The sequence below is a fragment of the Hippopotamus amphibius genome, chromosome 9 (genome assembly GCF_030028045.1).
Source record: "Hippopotamus amphibius kiboko isolate mHipAmp2 chromosome 9, mHipAmp2.hap2, whole genome shotgun sequence".
Classification (NCBI taxonomy): domain Eukaryota; kingdom Metazoa; phylum Chordata; class Mammalia; order Artiodactyla; family Hippopotamidae; genus Hippopotamus; species Hippopotamus amphibius.
Window position 1 is genome coordinate 111,901,020 of NC_080194.1, and position 7,035 is coordinate 111,908,054.

Below are 7,035 nucleotides of genomic sequence, written 5' to 3' on the forward strand. Positions count from 1 at the left end.
ACAGGTTCCATCCCTGCTCCAGGAAGATCCCACATGCTGAGGAGCAACTAAGCCTGTGCGCCACAACTACCGAGCCTGTGCTCTAGAGCCCATGAACCACAGCTATTGAGCCTAGATGTCACAACTACTGAAGCCCACGCACCTAGAGCCCGTGCTCCACAAGAGAAGCCACTGCAATGAGAAGCCCGCACACCGCAAGGAAGAGTAGCCCCCGCTCTCCACAACTAGAGAAAGCCCATGTGCAGCAACGAAGACCCAACACAGCCAATAAATAAATAAATAAATAAATTTATAAAAATAAATAAATAAATAAAATAAAAACACTTAAAAGAATTAACCAAAGAGGTGAAAGATTTATACCATGAAAACTATCAAACATTGCTGAAATGAAAGACATAAACAAATGAAAAGACATCCCATGCTCGTGGACTATAGCTTTGATGCAATCTTTCTCAAAATCCCAATGACATATTTCACAGAAATAGAAAATCCCATCATAAAATTAATAATGAAATCCCAAGGGACCCTGAATAGCTAAGCAATCCTGAAAAAGATGAACCAAGTTGGAGGTCTCAAGCTTTCCGATTTTAAAATTCACTATAAATCTATAGTAATCAAGGCAGTGTGTTGAAAGATCATTGGCATACAGACACATGGACAATGGAATAGAGTCCAGAAATAAACACTTGCAAATACAGTCCAGTGACTTTCAACAAGGGTGCCAAGACCATTCAATGGGGGAACGAGAGTCTTCAATAAATGGTGCTGGGAAAACTGGATATCCATATGCAAAAGCCTGAAGTTGGACCCTTACCTAACACTTTATACAGAAATGAACTAAAATTGATCCATGACCTAAATGTCAAATCTAAAACTACAAAACTCTTAGAAGAAAACATAGGGGAAAAACTGAATGACACTGGATTTGGTGATGATTTCTTGGATATGACATCAAGGGCACAGACAACAAAGGAAAAAATAGACTGGACTTGATGACATTTTAAGAATTTTGTACATCAGCAGACATAGCAACACAGTAAAAAGGTAACCAACAGAGAAAATACGGGAGAAAATATTTGCAAATCATATATCTGATGAGTTAATATTCATACTATATAAAGAACTCCTATAACTCAACCACAATTAAAATAAACAGAGCCTGATTCAAAAATGGGCAAAGGAGTTGAATAGATATTTTTACAAAGAAGACATACAGATGGCCAATAAGCACATGAAAAGATGCTCACCATCACTAATCAACAGGGAAATGCAAATCAAAACTACAATGAGATATCACATCACACCCATTAGGATGGCTACTATCAAAAAACAGAAAACAACAAATGTTGGCAAGGATGTGGAGAAATTGGAGCCCTTGTGCACTGCTGGTGGAAAGGTATGAGAACACTAGTCATTGCATTTAAGGCCCATCCTAATCCAATATGATCTCATCCTAATCCATTATGACCCCACTTTAACTATAACATCTGCAAAAACTCTATTTCCAAATATGGTCACTGTTATGGGTTAAATTGTGTCACCCCAAAACAAGGTATTTGAAGAGAAAAAAATCAATGAAACAAAAAGATCAACAATATTGACAAATTTTTAGCTAGACTGTCTTAGTCTCTTCAGGCTACTATAACAAAATACCACAGACTGGGTAGCTTATAAACAATGGAAACTTATTTCTCACAGTTCCAGAGACTGGAAGTCCAAGATCAAGATGTCACCGTGATTAGGTGAGAGGCATCTTCTAGGTTGCAGACATCTCATTATCACATGCATAAGGAGCATAGATTTCTCTGGCGCCTCTTTTATGAGGGCACATATCCCATTCATGAGGGGTTTGCCCTCAAGACCTAATCACCTACCAAAGGCCCCAACCGCCTAATACTATCACATTCAGCATTAGGATTTAATAGCCGAGTTTTATTTTTTTTTATAAATTTATTTATTATTTTATTGGCTGTGTTAGGTCTTTTTTGCTGTGTGCGGATTTTCTTTTTAGTTGCTGTGAGTGGGGGCTACTCTTCGTTGCAGTGTGCGGGCTCTTTATTGCCGTGGCTTCTCTTATTGTGGAGCACGGGCTCTAGGTGCTTGGGCTTCAGTAGTTGCAGCACATGGGCTCAATAGTTGTGGCTCACAGGCTCCAGAGCGCAGGCTCAATAGTTGTGGTGCACGGGCTTAATTGCTCCGCGGCATGTGGGATCTTCCTGGAGCAGGGATCGAACCCATGTCCCCTGCACTGGCAGGCAGATTCTCAACCACTGCGCCACCTAGGAAGCCCCAATAGCCGAGTTTTGAGTGGATATAATATTCAGAACATAGCACAGACTTACAAAGGAAAAAGAGAAAGCTGCAAATAACTAAAGTCAGAAGTGAAAATGGGGACATTATTCCTGAGCTTTTTTTTTTTTTTTAATTTATTTATTTATTGGCTGTGTTGGGTCTTCGTTGCTGCACACAGGATTTCTCTAGTTGCGTCGAGCAGGGGCTACTCTTCGTTGTGGTGCGTGGGCTCCTCATTGCCGTGGCTTCTCTTGTTGCAGAGCATGGGCTCTAGGCATATGGGCTTCAGTAGTTGTGGCACATGGGCTCAATAGTTGTGGCACACTGGCTTAGTTGTGGCACATGGGCTTAGTTGCTCCTTGGCATGTGGGATCTTCCTGGAGTAGGGATCAAACCCATGTCCCCTGCATTGGCAGGCAGATTCTTAACCACTGTGCCATCTAGGAAGCCCCCTGAGCTTTTTGAGATAAAAAGGATTATAAGAGAATACTCTGAACAACTGTACACCAACAAATTAGAAAACCTAGAAGAAATGAACGAATTCCTTGAAACACAAAAATTACCTAAACTGACTCAAGAAGAAATAGAAAATCTCAACAGACCTATAACAAATAGAGACTACATCAGTAATCAAAAACCTCCCAACAAAGAAAAGTCCTGGGGAATTCCCTGGCGGTCCAGTGGTTAAGACTTCACCTTCCAATGCTAGGGGTGTGGGTTGGTCGGGGCGCTAAGATTGCACATGCCTCAGGGCCAAAAAACCAAAACATAAAAAAACAGAAGCAATATTGTAATAAATTCAATAAAGACTTTTAAAATGGTCCATATAAAAAAAGAAAGAAAAAAAAAAAGTCCTGGACCACATGGCTTCACGGGTGAATTCTACCAAACTCTTCCAAAAAATTGAAGAGGAAGCAGCAGTCCCCACCCCATCCTATGAGTCCAGCCAAAGCCAAATAATGACATCACAAGAAAATAAGATTACAGAGCAATTTCCCATATGAATATAGATGCAAAAATCTTCAACAAGGTATTAGCAAACTGAATCCAATAACATATTTAAAGAATTATTCACCATGGCCAAGTGGGATTTGTCCCAGGGATTCCAGGGTGGTTAAAAATAAGAAAATCTGGGAATTCCCTGGCAGTCCAGTGGTTAGGACTCTGCACTCTCACTGCTGAGGGTCCAGGCTCGATTCCTGGTCAGGGAACTAAAATCCCACATGCGGCACAGTGTAGCCCCCCCCCCCCAAAAAAAAAGGAAAAGGAAAATCAATCAATATAATGCATCAGATTAGTAGAATGAAGGAAACGAAACCACATGACTATCTCAAATGGTTGAGAAGAGGCATTTCACAAATCCAACATCTTTCTAAGATAAAAAAAAAACTCTCAAAAAGGTAGGAATAAAGGGAAAATTTCTGAACATGATGAACACTATTATGAAAAACCCAGAGCTAACATCATACTGAAAGACTGAAAGCTTTCCCTTTAAGATCAGGAACATGACAAGGATGCCTGTCTTCACTGCTGCTATTCAACACTGTACTGAAAGTTCTAGCCAGAGCAAATACAGTTGATGCCTGAACGATGCGGGTTAGGGACACCAACCCTCTGAGCTGTCAAAAATCCACATATTACTTTATCTGCAGTTCTGAATCTGCTTGTTATCATTTTATCTCTTTTTTGTGTTGTCCCTTCTTGCCCTCTTACTGCAAGCCTGGTCTCCATTTGGCACTGGACCTTTGTTTCTCTCATCCCTCTACTCCAGCTCAGCCAGAACAATTCCTTCTTTTCCCCTGGCTCACTTGAGATTGTCCAAGTAGAATTTGGATTTTGAGGTTTCCAGAGCCACCCTCCTCCTTAGAGCATCTACTTGACTCTACAAACTGGCACTGCAACAGGAGCTCACTTTTAGGTATTGCCCTAGAGTTGCATGATTCCCGCCCAGTATTTGAGAAAAAGGATTCTCATTTTTGCTGGGTAAAGGGACTATGGTGGAAGCAGGAACTTGTTTGACCTTCCCTAAAGGTGAAGTCAGAAGGAGTGGGTCATTTTGATGAGTTCCCTCCTGAGGGTCAGGACCCAAGCAGAGCTTCCGTGTACCACTTAGTAGATGCCTATCTTGTGACTGACCTTGAAAAAACACCCCGGATTTCCCTGGTGGCACAGTGGTTAAGAATCCCCCTGCTTATGGTATGTTAAAAAAAAAAAAAAGAATCTGCCTGCCAATGCAGGGGACATAGGTTCGAGCCCTGGTCTGGGAAGATCCCATGTGCTGTGGAGCAACTAAGCCCGTAGGCCACAACTACTGAGCCTGTGTGCTGCAACTACTGAAGCCCACACTCTGAAACAAAAGAAGCCACCACAATGAGAAGCCTATGTACCGCAATAAAGAGTAGCCCCTACTCGCCACAACTAGAGAAAGCCCGCATGCAGTAATGAAGACCCAACGCAGCCAAAAAATAATTTAAAAAAGAAAAAAAGAATGAAAAAAAGAACACCCCACTGCACGGAAGTACCCTATGGCTCCCCTAGGCAGGCTTGAGAGCTGGTTGGACCTGTTGGCAACTGACTTGTCTTCAGCCCTTGCTCTGATATGCTCCCTCCTCCTGCAGGCAATGGGACTTTCACCTCTTCTCCACTTTTGTCTCTCTACATGCCCACCTCTAAGGTATCCTTGGGTACTCTTCCTCGGCAGGCAGCTCTGCAGTCTGCACGTGGGGGAGGAGAGGCAGCCCTGACCCATCTTCCAGGCTTCTGCACCTCAAAGGTGGGCTCAGACCCCAAAACAGACAGACCCTGGAGATCGGGGGCCTGGATGCTGAGAACCTCAATAAAAATTTAAAATGTCCCAAGTTCCTTGGGTTGTTATTTTTCCTTCTTTTCATTTTATTTCCCCTAGTGTGAGCTCTTAAACAAAGAGTCTCTGGGCTTTTCTTCAGGAAAGGGAAGAGAAAATATAACTTACGGGTTTGCTGTAATGTTTTGCTAACCATGAAAAGCATGTGTAAAACCACAGAGCTAAAAACACGGATTCTGATGAATTCTGGTATAAAGCAGAATTACAGTGTAAACACATTTAATTTAAAAACATTAAGAGGCAAAAGATCACATATTACATAATTTACACAACACATCCAGACTAGCCAGATCTGTGGAGACAAAAAATAGGTTAGTGGTGGCTTAGGGCTGAGCGGGAGGGATACAGGATACATAACTAAAAGGCACAGGCATTTTTTTCTTTCATTTTTTTTTATAAATTTATTTATTTATTTATTTATTTATTTATTTATTTATTTATTTATTTATTTATTTCATTGGCTGTGTTGGGTCTTTTTTTGCTGTGCGCAGATTTTCTTTTTAGTTGTGGTGAGTGGTGGCTACTCTTCATTGTGGTGCATGGGCTTCTCATTGCCGTGGCTTCTCTTGTTGCAGAGCAAGGGCTCTAGGCAAGTGCGCTTCAGTAGTTGCAGCACATGGGCTCAATAGCTGTGGCTCACAGGCTCTAAAGCGCAGGCTCAATAGTTGTGGCGCATGGGCTTAGTTGCTCTGCGGCATGTGGGATCTTCCTGGAGCAGGGACCGAACCTGTGTCCCCTGCATTGGCAGGCGGATTCTTAACCACTGCATCACCTAGGAAGCCCCAGGCATTTCTTTCTGAGGTGATGAAACTATTCTGAAATTGACTGTAATGATAGTCATACGTATACATGAATATACTAAAAACCATTCAATTGTTCACCTTAAATGGATGAATTATGTGATATGTGAACTATATCTCAATAAAACTGTTTAAACGCAACATTGTAAATCAACTACATCCCAGTAAAAATTTTTAAAAAGTTTAAGAAATAAACCTTAAGATGCTCTCTTTGCTGAATCCACCATGAGAACGAAGACTATTTTCAGCAACCAGACTGTCGACATTCCAGAAAATGACAACATCACTCTGGAGAGACACACAGTTATTGTGAAGGGCCCCAGAGGAATCCTGCAGAGGGACTACATCAGTATAGAACTCAGCCTTCCTTGGAAAGAATAGGAAGGGACTCTGGGTTGACAAACAGTGGAGGAGAGAAAGGAACCGGCTCCAGTTCACGCAGTCTCTAGTATGACACAGCACGTGATCAAGGGTGTTCCATGGGCTTCCGTTACAAGAGTACATGTGTGTATGCTCACTTCCCCGTCCACGTCTTTATTCAGGTGAGCAGGTCTCTTGTTGAAGCCGGGAATTTCTTAGATGAAAAATCTGCAGGGCTCATATGAGGCCAGGCACTGCTTATTCAGCATCTCAAGCCCGGAAAGTGATTTGCATTGACCTTGCATCAAATTCAGCTGCTTTGATTCAGCAAGCCACACAGTTAAAAATAAGGATATCAGATCATTTTGGATGTTATCTACGTCTCTGAAAAAGGAACCAGTCATCAGGCTGATGAATAAGATATAAGAGTTGTCTAGCTACGGAAACAAGAAGATGACAAATGAGTCCCAGGACCTATCTGTGATATCTTTACAATGCAATGAAACTTATCTACTGGAAAAAAAAACCGGGAAGCCTCACGCTTGTGCTCTGATCAGCTGAGTGTCCCGTGACTTGCTTGTTCTGCTCACGGCTGTGACCCTCACATCTTTGCATGGGCATTTTGTGTTGATGCACCTCACCACTAGGGAGAGCTTATTCTATCAATATTATTGTCTGTCCTAGACATTAGAAGGTCTTCCGGATGCAGGGTGATTTGGG

The 7,035-nt window shown here is 42.0% G+C and overlaps 1 pseudogene; it reads left to right on the plus strand.

The window, feature by feature from the left end:
* The first annotated feature begins 6,180 nt into the window (after positions 1-6,180).
* LOC130861002 (60S ribosomal protein L9-like) lies at positions 6,181-6,734 on the plus strand (annotated as a pseudogene).
* Positions 6,735-7,035: the final 301 nt, after the last annotated feature.